We start from the raw sequence: 15,622 nt of genomic DNA on the forward strand, positions 1-15,622 counted from the left end.
CAATTTTATTATAAAAGATACAACACAAATACAAAAGCAGGGTTTAGTGGCTGTTGTTAGACACACCAGAAGTAGTGTGCAGTTACACTGATAAAGAACGTTGCATATAAGCAATACAGATGTGAAATTAAAGCCAATAAAGATATACATTAATGGTAAATACAATGTCTGCAATTAATGTTAAGTTGCACATGTGGTGCATATTAGACTTTATAAAATCTTGCTATAGGCAAATAATTAATATTGCATACATCAAGTCTTGAAGGATAGCCAACTGAAAGTTATTAAATAATAGTGGAGTATATAATTAATTAGAATTTGCTATGAAGGTAATTAAGAAGTAAGATTCTGTCACCATCAGTGAGCATAAGTTAAGAAACTATTCTATAGTTTTCAGAAGAAATTTGATATAGATTTAATATTTGCTGAAAGAGGCAGTTTTCATGTTCATAAAAGGTACCATAAAAAAATCTGGCTCTGCTTTACGTTGTGTAACTTTTCTCAACAGGGGAAATGACCTGAAACTAAAGTTGCCAGTCAGTCTGAATTTTAAACCCCTGAAATCAGTAATGGTATTAGAGACAGGTCTGCTTCTCTTCAAATGAGAACATTGAGTGAAGTAAAATATACCTCTTGGTCACAGAGCTTATGAAATGGATAATTTAAAAATGGGTTGTGGACTGATAGAAACATCAAGACCATTCATTCTCTTTGACATAGAAAAACTGTGTCATTAAAACCTAATTACCATGTTCTTCCATGTTAAAGAGGGTGATGCTAAAAAATAATGCCTAAAAAAGCTGTCACATGCTGTTTGGTCAGATGCTTTTTACTTTCTATACTGGTTTGTATGCTCTGTAGTCTTTGTACTGTATACTTTCTATAAAGGAGTTATGTGTTAATGTAACAGTATCAATATACTTCCTTCAAGGCCAGGGTTGCTAGCAAGTGTGGAGTACCTTCATGCAAAGGGCTCTCTGATGGGACAGAAGTTAACTTCAATTTGATTTCTGGAATAACATTAAGGGATTGATAACAGGAAAAAGTTTTTTTCAGTTTGAGAAACTGAAAAAGAGAGAAATTACACTAGAAGATTCGGGAGTTTGGGGAGTAGAAAATGGATCCCTTCAAAATGTGGAAAGGAGTATTTCAAATGGAATTGTGTTCAGTCCAGTTGAATCCTTCAACCATCCTAACGGTCTAAATCTGAATCTAAACTCAAGTGTCTAAATATAAAGTCTGATATACCTATACCATAGTAGTAATGGGCCATGCTCGTGCCATTTGAAATCCTGTCTTCTTTCTGGCCTTCACTCACCATCCCAAGAGGACAAATAACAGCATTTAGCAAGTGATGACACACCTGTGTCTTTGAATACAGATAAAACAGATAATCATTTTGCTTTTCAAGTCAGGCTTCAGTAACAGCAGTGCATTTGCCAGCGTATCACAAGCATGGGTTGGAGATAGAAAAGCACGTGTTGAAGAATACTGAGAATGCCATATGGAAATTCTTCTGTGGATTATCCCACTGAACCATCGAGTCATGTATAGGATTAGTTACTTCTTCATATGGTGTTTAAGGACCAAATTGCTGTTGGAATATTTTCCAAAGGTTATTTTTATGGTTTGCTGTACTTTGCAATTGTGTTAAAAATGACATCATAACCAGCACTTACAGTGATATATCTTAAAGCACCCAAAGGGTTTTATACATCTTCCTTTATGTTTAGCAATTATAATGCTTTCTCAATCAGTAATCTTTGAATAACTCTTTGTAATTAATTCACTGCTCTACATACATTTCTGTGTGAACACAGTCTGCAAGTGTTGCAAACATGGATGTGGGTGGTATGAAATAATTTATGTTGCTAATTGACAATTATGCAGTTGCTTCTAGTTTCAAACAGAAAAAAAATCAATGTCAACTGGCAGATAAAATTAAAAAGAAGAAAGCATAAAATTCCATTTTTTTGCAACCAGGTTGTGTCATGCTATTTAAATCAGTTTTAGTTAAATAAAATTATTTTATTCTTGCTATTTTATACATTAGCTAGCAAGTTCTGTCAAGCTGACATAATTATGTGAATGACAGAACAATGCCTATTCCGATTTCTACCCACACTTGAGTGACGTGAGTGATTTAGGATAGAACTTTGCTAGTATGCATGAATCCTGAATACTTCTCAAAATACCTTAATGAAAATGTTAAAAGGTAGTCTATTCTAACTTATGTAACCTTTCGTAATTAAGATAGGTATACATGATTTCCCCATTAACAGTGAAGGAAGTTGTTAGAGAGCTCTGATGTCTTTGCTAGGAAAGGAAAAGCCAGCTCTGTCTGAGAAGAACAGTCAGAGGGAGTCGCAGTTTTTGATGAGACTGAGGAAGGGTGCGCTGGGACGGGGTAGCGAGGCTGGCAAGAGCAAAGGCTGCCTGCAGGCTCCTGCTGTGTGGTGAGCTGGCTGGGTTTGTCCCACAGCAAAGGGCCACGTACGGCACTCAGGCACACGGTGTAGTGGGTCCTCCATGGGCAGGAGTCCTCTCCTCACTATCACTGCACAGGGACACAAGGGTCAAATGGAACTTCTTCTGTTAAGCAGCTTTAAATGATATACACTACAGCAAAATAACTGGCTAATTTTGAAGTAATATACAACAGATCAGAATTCAGATCCTAAAGAATAATTCATAGCTAAATTCTTATTGTCTTTGATAACTAAGACTAAAAAAAAAAAACCTTTTCACTTCAAAATGCTTGTATTTACTTTTCTTGGCTAGTGAATCTAAACTAGACCTTAAAAATCACTAAGCACCACATCTCTCTCATAACTGATATCTAAATTAAATATATATATATATGTACACAAAGCACAGCAAGATTGAAGTAAAATTTTGTGACCTAGATCAAGATTCAAGATACATACAACTAAAATTGAAATTGGCAAAAAAATATTGACTGCTTGGAAGCATGTAGACATTGTATACACTTCATGCTTCAGCTTCCAGGGTTCCTTTGGCACCTGCTTCTTCCTAAATTCTCCTCTGTCCTGGTGGATTACCATTCTCCAAATCTCAGCTCCTCCGGGGGAACAGAGGCAGTATATGGGCACTGACATTCCAGACAAAAGCTTTGAGTACCTCACCTTCCTGAGTGCTTACACTTTTCTCAGCTTTTCAGAAATATAGTGAAGTCCTTAAAAGGAGAAAATGAAGAATTAGCTTGGTTGAAAAATGTTCTTACTAGTGTCCAATAGGTAAATCAAGTAATACTTCAGTGATGTCACAAATTAAATAAGTGATGGCCTTTATGTGTACCTATCTGCCCTACACACACTACAAATTATGTTTTAACTCAGTAAATTGCAAATATGGAAGACACAATAATGAGATGAAAGCTGGGGAAGGGGGAACTGTCAGTGTACTTTATCAAGCTGCATTTTATTATACATGATGCACATCTAGAGGTGCAAGAGTATTATCAGAAACAGAACCAAGATGTTCTCTTCTCATGCTTTAACCCGAGCTAGCAATACAACCACGATAGCCGCTCACTCACCCCCTCATCCAACCCCAAAAACAGGGGAGACGATCAAAAGGAAAGGGAGAAACTTGAACTGAGATAAACACAGTTTAATAAAATAACAAAATACTAATACAATACTAGTAAATATATATATAAAATAGAAATAAAAGATACTCAAGGCAATTGCTCATGAACACACTGAGCAGCCAGTCCTAGGAAACAGCACCTGGTCCCACATCTGTTCCCAGAGAGAGAAAAGAGAGGAAAAAGGCAGAAAGGCTCAGAGGCCTCTGCAAAATTAAAAAAAAAAAAAAAAGCCAAATGAAACATCCTGCACCAAAAATTACCCTGGCTCTGACAAAAAAAGAGTGAAGAAGAAAAAAAAACCAATGCGCTCAAGAGAAAGTGCCCAAGAGGCCAGAGAGAGAGCAGAAGACTCCTTAAACATGGAGCATTATGCCAATGTGATGAAATACTCTTATTGATCAGTCTGGATGTCAGTGAAGCTCTACCCCATCCACATCCCCTTCCTCGATGCCTCACACCTGTGGGCAGAGCACTCAGAGTGTCCTTGGTTCTCAGACCAGAGAAATTAAAAACATTAACTCTGTGCTGGGGTGTTATCTCTTGTTCTCAAACTAAGTCCAAATAATGAGAGTACTAGCTATGAAAAGGAAGGTTTCTAACTGCATGAAGAAAATTAACCCATTTTCAGTCTTTAAAACATTTATAGGGTCTGAAAGTCATCTGGTGTGGTTTTTGCTCTTCTGTACATCATAGCTTTGAAGATATGAGAACAGTAGTGGAATACAATCCTAAAATGGTACTTAAAATTCTTGTGTAGTTCCTAAAGAAAAAGTTTTTTTAAAATTAAACTTTATTCACTTATTTATTCAACAACTATGACTACACCTATCCAGCAACAAAGAGCAACAAATTGCTAAGCAAACAACTGAAAGCAAATTAACATCATAATCATAGCATTAATAAGAGAAAGGAAGTCTGCAAAATGTTATTATAGTCATTTTGCTGAAAGGTGAGGAAAACATTAAAAAAAACAAATGTCACGAGAACAACATGTTTGGGATCTGCAGAATGCAACAGCAGAACAGCAGTGAGGATGCTGTAGCTCCTGCCTGCACGTCCCACCAGTCACCGTGCTGAGCTCTTCCCAGTGAGCAGGGGCAGAGGCAGACACAGTCCACATGCACACAGAACAACACAGCAAGAAACACTAGGCACACATGCAAAAGGCACCGACAGCCTCATCCTGCCTCCTTCTCTGTCTGGTCAGGATGGAGGTCTGTGAGTGGAAGACCTCTATGTGTAGGTACAGCGCAGATCCCTCCAGCAGCTGGGCTCAGGCAGTTTGTCCCTGCTGCCTCTGGATCCTCACACCTGCCCAGCTACCAGTACCTGGGTGTGTGAGTTCCATGGCCTGCGGCCCCACTTCAGCTGCTGGGGGAAGATCTCACACCCCATACACATACCAGCACACAGGTACTCACGCCTGGGATCCCTCCAGTAACTGGGCTGAGACACAGACTGGCACACACATACTCAGTCTCAGGCCACTTGACCTGGAGTCACTGGAGTACTGAGTCCAGTTCTGGGCTCCCTAGTTTAAGAAGGACAAGGAATTACTGGAAAGAGTCCAGCATGGGCTACAAAGATGATTAAGGGTCTGGAGCATCTTTCCTGCGAGGAAAGATGAGAGAGCTGAGTCTGTTCAGCCTGGAGAAGGCTGAGAAGGGATCTTATTAATGTTTATAAATATCTCAATAGTGGATGTCAAGAGGATGGTACCAGACTCTTCTCAGTGGCGCCCAATGATAGGATGACAGGCAATGAGCACAGACTGAAGCATAGGAGGTTCCATCTGAATATGAGAAGAAACTTCTTTACTCTGAGGGTGATAGAGCACTGGAACAGGCTGCCCAGAGAGGTTGTGGAGTCTTCTTCCCTGGAGACATTCAAAACCCACCTGGACGCATTCCTGTGTGATCTGCTCTAGATGAACCTGCTTTAGCAGGTGGGTTGCACTAGATGATATCCGCAACCAGTCAGTGATTCTGTGACCTACTTGCCACCAAACCCAGCCTGACCTTCCCTGATGACTATGCACTCAAGTAGAACCTTCCTTTGTTCCAGCTGCTGCAGCACAGATGCATGGGCCCTGTCATCTGTGGCACAGCTCCACTTGCTGGCACTTGAACCTTGGTGCACAAAGAATACACTGCCCCTCACCTAGGAAAATAATTAGAAATTGAATTCCATGAGACGACAGGAAAGACTGTGCTGGTACAGCACAGGGTGCAGTCTTAATGTGATAACCAAATCATAATGACCTTAAGTGTAATGACTGGCCACATGCTTTATACAACAAGCCCCTTTTATCCTCTTTCCCCCTCTTTTCCCATGCTTGCTCCTCCTCAAACCACCTCCCTTTCCCCACCTTTGATTCCTTCCCTAAACGTGCCATGGCAAGTCTAGCACAACCACCACACACTCTTCAGCTGCATCTTATGCCATGTGCTGCAGCCCTGCTGGTGGTGGCCCTCCCTTGGTCTGCAGGGTGGTTCAGAGAGCCTCTCCAGCAGGTTCATTGTCTGCATCTCACACCTGGACAGTGAGGCTGAAGGCTTTCCCAGGACAGCCTGGGGACAGAAGCGTCCATTCCTCTTACTGGGCCATAGGGGTTCCTTCACTTGCTGCTGTGCCTCTGTGCTCCTCTGTGTTTGTGAGGACAAGCTGTTTATCACATAAACCAATGTTGAACCAAATAATATAATTCACTTTTAGATCACTTAATACATTGTCTGTAATCCAAAGAAAACCAGGACACCTAATCAGCTAGCTGTCTGTGCGTCACTAGCCTTACGATAACCAGCTTGAGATCCTCTTCTTTGAAAAGGACATGGAAGATTTAACAGTTATGTTAGAAAAGCAAAATAGGGAAGAAATAAATTATTAGAAGTCACTCAGAATATAAATTGAAGAAAATATGCAACCATGGAAGTAAAACAAATTGGAGAAAACCCCAATGAATAGAAAAAACAACAGCTGAAAACAGATCACTTATCTAGAGGTACATCGTACAGGCCTTACCCTTCCTCTTATATTCCCCAAATTTTTCCTGGAGGAGCATATTACCATTCATATATCCCTGTAAAACATGCTGCAACTTCTGAATAATTTACATATGTGCAAAACATGCCATCTTAAACAGCAGCGTGCAATTTTGAAGAGACCATTTCTACAAAATGCCTGAAGACTCCATCTTGCTCCTAAAAAGTGGTATGCAAAGAGCAGAGCAAACTCATTCTTTCTAGAAAGCATCGAGCTCATGCTTCCAAATGCAATGCAGGTAAGGGAAAAGAGCATTTTGGCATATTGATTTTCTGGCTGGCTAAGTTAACATTTGTTATTTTTTCTCTTTTTATTGTTGCTACCAAGCAGGTTTTTTATTAAGCAGTGCAATTCTAATATTGCTAATTAGTCACTAAAACACCCATTGACAAGGAATCCCTAATTCTGTTTATAGGTTTAGAAAAACCTCAAATTTATTTTTTCTTTTCTTTTTTTTTTTGGACTTGTCATTACTGAATGTTCTTGTTATTGGACAAATGCCCACGTCAGTATGCTCATGGGCATCAAAGCCATCAACCAAAGTTGAGTCATCAAGAAGTTCTGGTGCCATGTACCATTTTGTGCCAAGTTTAGCATTGTTTCCAATATCTGATCAGTTTTTTGTCCAGGAATGTGTTACTGTAAGGCCCAAAATTAAGATTAAAAAATACTTCCAAATCAGTTTAATTCATTTAGATTTGAAGTTAGCGTTATCACATTAAATTAATCAGGATTTTCTATCTAATACCAAATCAGGTCTGTAGAAAGGCTGAAGTGCTCTAAAGCAGAAATACTCTAACAGGAAGTGGCAGATTATTTCATCAAAGCTAATTAAACTCTGAAATTACTGGAAGTTGCTGGCTAGCTGACTGTGTCACTTAGTAAGAAAAAATAAAACCAGGTAGAATACTGCATTCGAATTATTTCAAGGTAATTCGTTCATTACAGGAGTTTAAAGAAGCACCTGAAACAATGTTGGGACTTCATGTTGAGAGCTTGTGAAGGACTGAGAATGTAGTGAAAGGCTGGGATAGTGGGCAGTGATTCTTTTGAAGGAGAAAGAAGGAAAGAGATAAGAAATTATATACCAGTCAAATTTGGTTTGATTTTTTGGGAAAACCAAACCAAAACAAAAACCTGGAATGAGTCATCCAACATTATTTTTGAGTACCCCCACAACAGCAAGCAAAAGTCAACAAGCATTTTGTCATGAACAAGGTGTGGCAAATCTATTTCATTTCCCTTGATAACAACTGAAGCAAGGAAAATTCAGGTTGGACGTCAAAAAAAAAAAAGCTCTTTCTAGTGAAGTAAAGGAATGTATTGCCTGGGGAAGTTGTAGAATATCCACCTGAAAGAGTCTGGAAAATCTTTCAGAAATAGTCTAGGCAAACGCTTGCCAAGCACATGGATATGGTTTAGAATCATAGTATCATTCCAGTTGGGAGAGACCCTCAAGATAATTGAGCCCAATCATAACCTAACTCCAGCACTAAACCGTGTCTCTAAGAGCCTCGTCTACATATCTTTTAACACCTCCAGGGATGGTGACTACACCGTTTCCCTGGGCAGCCTGTTCCAGTGCTTGACAACCCTTTCTGTAAATAAATGTTTCCTAATATCCAATCTAAACCTCCCCTGGCACAACTTGAGGCCATTTCCTCTTGTCCTATCACTTGCTACTTGGGAAAAGGGACCAACACCCTCCATGCTACAGCCTCCTTTCAGCAAGTTGTAGAGAGCAAGTCTCCCTCAGTCTCCCTTTCTCCAGGCTGAACAGCCCCAGTTCCCTCAGCTGCTTCTCATAAGACTTGTGCTCCAGATCCTTCAACAGCTTTGTTGCCTCTTTTTGGAGGAGCGTGAAAGGTTTGATGATTTCCGGAATCTTTTTGAGGCCTCTTTTTCTCTGATTCTTCACACAGACCTCCAGGCTGTGTCACAGAAAATGAATGGGGCCTTGACTAGCAGGGCAGAGACCACTGTGAAGGGCTTCTGGTTGTAAAGGGCAGATCTGAAGGTGCTCATCCACAAACCTGGAGCAGCGGAAAGCAACCGTGTTCTGGTTGGGCTTTTGTAAGTGACTGCTTGTAAGTGGGCTCCAGAGGAGAATCACAGAATCATAGAATGTCCTGAGTTAGAAGGAATCCACAAGGATCATCGAGTCCAACTGCCGTCCCTGCATATGACAACTCCACAGTTCACACCATGTGTCTGAGGGCATTGTCCAGCCTCTTCTTGAACACTGTCAGGCTTGGGGCCATGACTGGGGAGCTTGTTCCAGTGCTTCACCACCCTCTGGGTGAAGAACCTTTTCCTAATGTCCAACCTAAACCTCCCTTGGCACATCTTCCTGCCATTTCCTCAGGTCCTATCACTGGTTGACAGACAGAAGAGATCGGTGCCTGCCTCTCCCCCTCCCTTTGTGAGGAAGCCGTAGCCACCATGAGGTCTCCCCTCAGTCTCCCCTTCTCCAGGCTGAACAAATCAAGTGACTTTAGCCGCTCCTCATACAGCTTCCTCTCCAAACCCTTCATCAACTTCATAGTCCTCTTCTGGACACTTCCAGTAGCTTTATATCTTTTTTATACTGTGGCAAAGAAGAGAAACCTATCCAAGGGAGTTGTTGAATTTTTTCAGCCTTTCTGGAGATTCAAAACCAAAAGTCACATTTTCAGTCTGAGAATAAGACCTAATCACCACAAAAGAGGGCAACAAACAAAACTGTTTCCTCTCTAGGATGTCTCCCACATTTAAAACTTCCTGGATTTTATCTTTTTTGAGCATGAAGCTCAAACTCCTTGTTGCATATCTGTTCCATGCATCTTCTGTGTGACACATTACTATATTTTAATATATAGTAGAAACAAACTGGGATTACGTACTACCTCAAATGCATTAAAGGAGACAGAAAATGAAGGGCTTTTTTACTTCACGTTATATAGTTGCAGGAGAATTTGTTTGCTCTTGTGAAACTAATTGCTTGGTCTTACCAAGTCAACTTAAATTTTGTAAAAAGCTCATTCAAAAACCAATGAAAGTTCACGTGACTTTTCCATGACTTTGCTTTAGCACAAATGCTCTATATATGCAGTCCAGTCACAGTCAACCACTGCAGCAATCTCTTAACAGCACTACCCTCTGCTCCATAATATAAGGGTTTTTTTTAAACTAGCAATGAAAACTAAAGGAATTATAGACAATATGAAAGAAGTGAGAAATAATCCTGCAGAATTAATTCCAAGAAAATTAGTTATATATACTTTTCTTTCTTTATTGCTGCTGCAGATGCTTGACTGACAATAGTAAATCTTGGCAAAATCTGTGCTTTGAGTTAAATATATTTATAGAACTATTTTCTTCAAAAGAACATATAGCATCAGTCTATCTGAGAAAGCACACTATAGAAAATATATAGCTAAATGAGATTATCTAGATCCCAAAAGACATAAAATATTTAGTTTTGCACACTTATGAATAAATGTGTGGTAGTTTATACTTTATAATGTAGGAAATTAAAAAATTAAATAATATTTTATTTAACAGTCCCATTAATTATTACAAAAATATTAAAATACTTATTTAATTATTCAAATTAATTGTTTAAATGATTGTTCAATAATTTTATTATTTAATCCTAAGTATCAAGTGGCAAAAATCAGGAAGGTTTCAAAAAAATGTCATGAATAAAGGCAATTTAGATTGAGAATCCTCTCTAGTGATATTGATAATTTTTTGAGAATTTATCCTTGATAGGTTTCTGCCTTGCTTCTGGATCACTGATTTTATAATTCCCTCAACTATCAGTACTGGCAGTTAAAAGACATAACATTGTTTTGTGAAGTACCATGCAGCTAAACAGACATTATATATTCTCATCACAGTCTTTCTACCCTGTTTAGCATTTTCTGTGTACAAGTGAACAAATCGTGAACCACGTGTTATCAATTGCAAGGTATTAGTATTATTAGAGTAGTGCTTCTGATCAATTGATACATTATTCCTGAGGCTAAATATCATACGGTGTTTTGCATGCAACATGAGTTGTCCAACAAATGCTACATTTTACTAATTCGAAAACATGCCAGATCTACAGGTTATTTTTAATCCAGAATTTGTTATAAAAGAGATTATTTTTCAAAGAATGAAAATCCCTTACTGAGATCAGCAATGGAGCAGCACAGTTCTTAACAAAGATATTTTTGCTTTTTAATGTCTGTGATACGGTATTCCTGGTGTACCTTCAGACCCAAATATTTTAATATGTAGACATACACCAGCAACAAAAATGATAAAATTTAAACAACCATAAAGGATGAACTGTATGTCACTGCATGTATTTATACAGTGACTCATTTTTGTGGTAGCAAGGCTGAATTTCTACTGGAATTTCTTGATGTAGTTTCTGATGCAATGAACCCTAAAACAAAAAGGAAATTCTTCTCATTAACTTGTGTTACTATGCTTGCATTTGAAAATAATTTGATGTGGCAGGAGTGGATCAGTAAATCTATCAGTAGAGCTATTAATTAACTCCAGATTTTTTTTTAAAGGAAAAAAAAAATCAAACCACAATCCTTGTTTCATATCAAAGCATCTTTTTTGTGCCAATGAGTATGAACTTACTGATCAGTAAGAAATGTAATCTCTTAAGAGATTAGTTCATCCTAGGCTTTATTCTTACAACTATTTTTGTGTTTCACTTATTATGTAAAATTGCTTTTTATTGGGATTTAAGTAAATGAATAGACTATGACAGTGATAATTTTAGACAAATTTGTAATGGACCCTTTCCTACAGTCCCATAACATATAATGGAGTCCAGATGTTTGTTACTTCGGTTTGAAAAAAGGAAATTAAAAGCCTCTGTATCATACAGATCATGTTCTTTTCTAACCTCTCTTCAAGAAACAGCAAACAAAACCGAAGAGATAACTATCTGCAAAATTACAGGCTTGTAAAAAAATATTTCAAAGCTGTATAATTCAGATACTTCAGAAGTTCTTTTCTCTATAAAAATTTCAAGTAAATTATATATTGAACAAAAATTAAGTACAGGATAACTCCTTTCCCTTTGCCCCACTTTAAGAACCCTAAAAGGACATGACTAAGATTAACAGATAAATATATTAAAAAATAGCCCTTTTTACTTGGAAAGGATATCAGTATATGCTCGTGTTAAAGACGTATGGTACTAAGAATGATGTCAGATTCTTTTAATAATTACTTTTTTTATGCTTTGATGAAAAGACTATCACAGCAACATTCTCTCCTTGCACTGAGCTGTCCAGACTTCTTCACTGGGGCCGTTTCTTAAAAGAAAAAATAAAATTAAAAAAAAAAAAAATCAATTTGTTGAATAATACCTATTGTATTTCTTTTCAGACCTGGGCACAATTTAAGCAGATATGTACTTAGGACTTTGCTATTCTCTGTAGCTTTTTAGCCTTTATAGTAAGATTAAAGATGGGAGACAGTCTCAGGATTTTAAAGTGGTGCAGTGAGTCTTCTGGATAGTAGACCATCTAGCTGTGATATTGAAATAGATTTTTGTGAACAAATTCACTGCCATTCATTTCTTAAGAAATGGTGTCTCTGATGCCTAAAGCAAAAATGTTCAGTTTTGGGGAAGAATAAAGATAGTAGACTTCCACTTACTGTTAAAAGATTTATTGCTATTTTGTGTCTTTGATCTTCAGTAGTGAAAGTAGAGCTGACAACTGTTCTTTCTCATTCTCCCTCTTCCAACTGTGCTGTTCTTTCTCAAAATCTTTAATTCCATTGCAGCAGAACAATAATTAATTGAGGTTCCAGCAAATACATTCTTATTCTCACAGGTCCAAACAGGAATATATATAGGTGCATAGAATATGGAAGGCAGGAGAATAATAATAATAATTTACAATTCATTGTCTTTAACTGTGAAATAGCATGGTTGTTTTTGTACTATACTTAGGCAGGTCACTAAAATCAGCTGAGTAACTATCAAATCAACCTTCCTTCCAACGAAGAAAATGTGTACCAAATTATTTAAAGATAGAATAATCTTATGTAACAAGACTTGTAAATTTTTTCAATTCAAATGTGAATGCTTAACAGGTATAATGTAAGTTTTGACAAAGTGTTTTGATTTGGTGCTTTTGCATTTTTGCTGTAAGGCATGATTAACTCTTGACCTCCTAGTGTTTTGTAGTTAAAATAGCAGTGCTGAGCCACTTGCTGAGATGCAAGAGTAATTCAGCAGTTCCTAAACAAAGGGGAGATTTTTTTTCAGTTGAAACAAATAAATAATTGGAATAGAGAGCAGCTTTTATACAGAGTTTCAGAATTCTTGACGGGCATCACTTAAATTGCTCCCTCCTCCCTCTCAGTATTAAGACAATCTTATTTTCCAAATCAACTAGATTTTACAATGAATATTAAATGTAATATGTAGATATACATGTATATGTAAATACATGTAATATGTAAATACAGTTATTTTACATGTTCAGCATCAATGTGGACATATAACTGACACGTTAGAGCTTGGCTGATTTTGTGACAGGTTGTGATAGCCAAAAAAGACTGAATTAGCAGCACTACAGTAGGGCTTGTGACAAATAAGGAAAGTATCAAAACTGGATTGTATTCCATCAGATATATTAAAAAAATAAAGGATATGACCAGTTTGCATACCTGCTTTTACTTTACCTAACTCAAATTTTCTGCCAAGTCCATATGGGTATTACAGTTTGAAGAAGCTTTAGAACCTGTCACAAAGAAAATTTCCTCTGATTAATTGCACTTGAACATGAAATAACCACATAAAACAGAGGCAGACATCATTAGATAGCAGCCTGTCTTCTTCCTTTCAGTTACCCTATCAATCTACCTACATGACTGTCGAGCTCATGCCTTTGAAACTAAGGAAACAGAAAACAACAACAACAAACACAAAACCAAACCAAACCAAAAAAAAAAAAACAAAACAAAACAAAACCTACCAAACAAAACAAAATAAAACAAAAAACAAACCAAACAACAACAACAAAAAAATCAAAACCAAACAACCCCGTCAGCACACAAAATACCCCAAACAAACAGAACAAAGCCAACAAATACATCTTACCTGAACATGGCAGTCAAAGAAAAAAATGTAAATAGTTCTAATTTTTTACTAAATATATTGACAGAAAAGAGAATTCCAGGTATTGCAGCGAGGATAATAAAGGCATTAAAAAAAAAAAAAAAAGGAAAGAAAGGAGAAAAGTTCTTAGCCACAACTTGATTTCTTGGTCAGTTAAGTGCGTCCTCCTTCTGTATAAACTTTTTTCTAAAATATCAGTAAATAAGACACATAAGACACATAGCTGAGCGTGGGAAATTACAAACTTCAAGCCTATATAGTGCAATGCAGAACCATACTGAGACTAATAAAAATACTTTACAAGAACTGAATGCTTGTGATTCCCTGCACAGAATAGTTCTGCATTTTTGTAGGTAAGGTTTTTTGGAGAGGAAGTGTCCCATTTTTATCTAAATAGCACGGTCAGTTGCAGAATCCAAAATACCAAAAAAACTTCAGCAGCATGAAAGCAATAAATCATGTAGTAACCATGTCAAAATGTTTGACATATCCAGATAGATTTGTGATTATACAACAAACAAATGAAAAGTAGTTTCATATTTACTAATCTGGTTACTAAATACATTAATCAGAACCATAGAAACTGAAACACTCATACCTTGTTAGTAATGGCTCTTAATTTATATTCCAATTATGGAGATCTCCATAACAACATGAAACAACCTGAATTATTGAGGGTACAGTCCTTCATGTCGTTTCTCCATATTCCAGAATGATAAAATACCTTTTCTGGAAAACATATGTTTTGCCATTCAGGATCGCTGAAGCAAAATACTGCTGAACCAAGCAGCAATTCTGACAACCACATGAAGTCACTTCACAAATGCATTCAAATAGCACGGATTTAACAGCTTCAGCTGTGGAAAAAAAATTTATTAAATTACTAATGGGTTTTATCTTGTATATTCTAATACAAACTTAGTCCTAACTAGCTCTACAAAATGAAAACAACTAAAACACTATTGATATATATAAGATACAGGAACACAGAGTCTTCATCTTGCTTCTCACTCTTCTCTTTCTGTGATCATGCTTAAAAAGGGTGCCACAAGTAGAATCATAGAATGTCTCGAGTTGGAAGGGACTCATAAGGATCATATCCCTCCTCCTTGCAGGACTACCTAAAAACTATATGACTAAGAGTGTTGTCCAGATGCTCCTTGAACTGTGATGGGCTTGGTGCCATGACCACTTCCCCAGGGAGCCTGTTTCAGTGACTGACCACCCTCTCAGTGAAGAACCTTTTCCCAACGTCCAGCCTGAATTTCTCCTGATGCAGCTTAATTCCATTTCCTTGTGTTCTGTCGCTAGTCTCCAGAGAGAGGAGATCAGCCCTTGAGGCCTTTCACCATCTTGGTCTCCATCTTCTGGACACACTCTGATATTATAATGTCTTTCTAATATTGCTTATATAAATATTCACATTGAACATCAGCAGCTCTTCCTTGCACAAGAGCAACTTAAAATAACAGTATCACTCTAACCACGAGTAAAGTGAAAGTAATCTTTTGATCTGTAGATTTGCTCTCCCCACAGGACAAGCCTACTGTTTCAGACAGAAGTCTTAATTCAAAAGGTCATTCTGTTCAGTGTATCCCTGGAAGAATATTTCCTTTTCTCTTAAAGGAAAACAAAACAAACCCAAAGCTTTTTCCCACTGCTTTGTTTCTGACCAGTCACGCCTGTCCCAAACTGATCTTAAAAGCAGAGAATATTTTAAAATTCATATTAAAATGAAGCTAAAAGAGCCCCCCAAGTTAATCTTTGTTAAAGGAAAAAAGAAAGATATTGCACAGTCTACTATTTTTATTTCAACTTGTGGAGTAAACACACAGAGCAGC

Source organism: Streptopelia decaocto (genome assembly GCF_964273445.1).
Source record: "Streptopelia decaocto genome assembly, chromosome: 2".
In the NCBI taxonomy this organism is placed as follows: Eukaryota; Metazoa; Chordata; class Aves; order Columbiformes; family Columbidae; genus Streptopelia; species Streptopelia decaocto.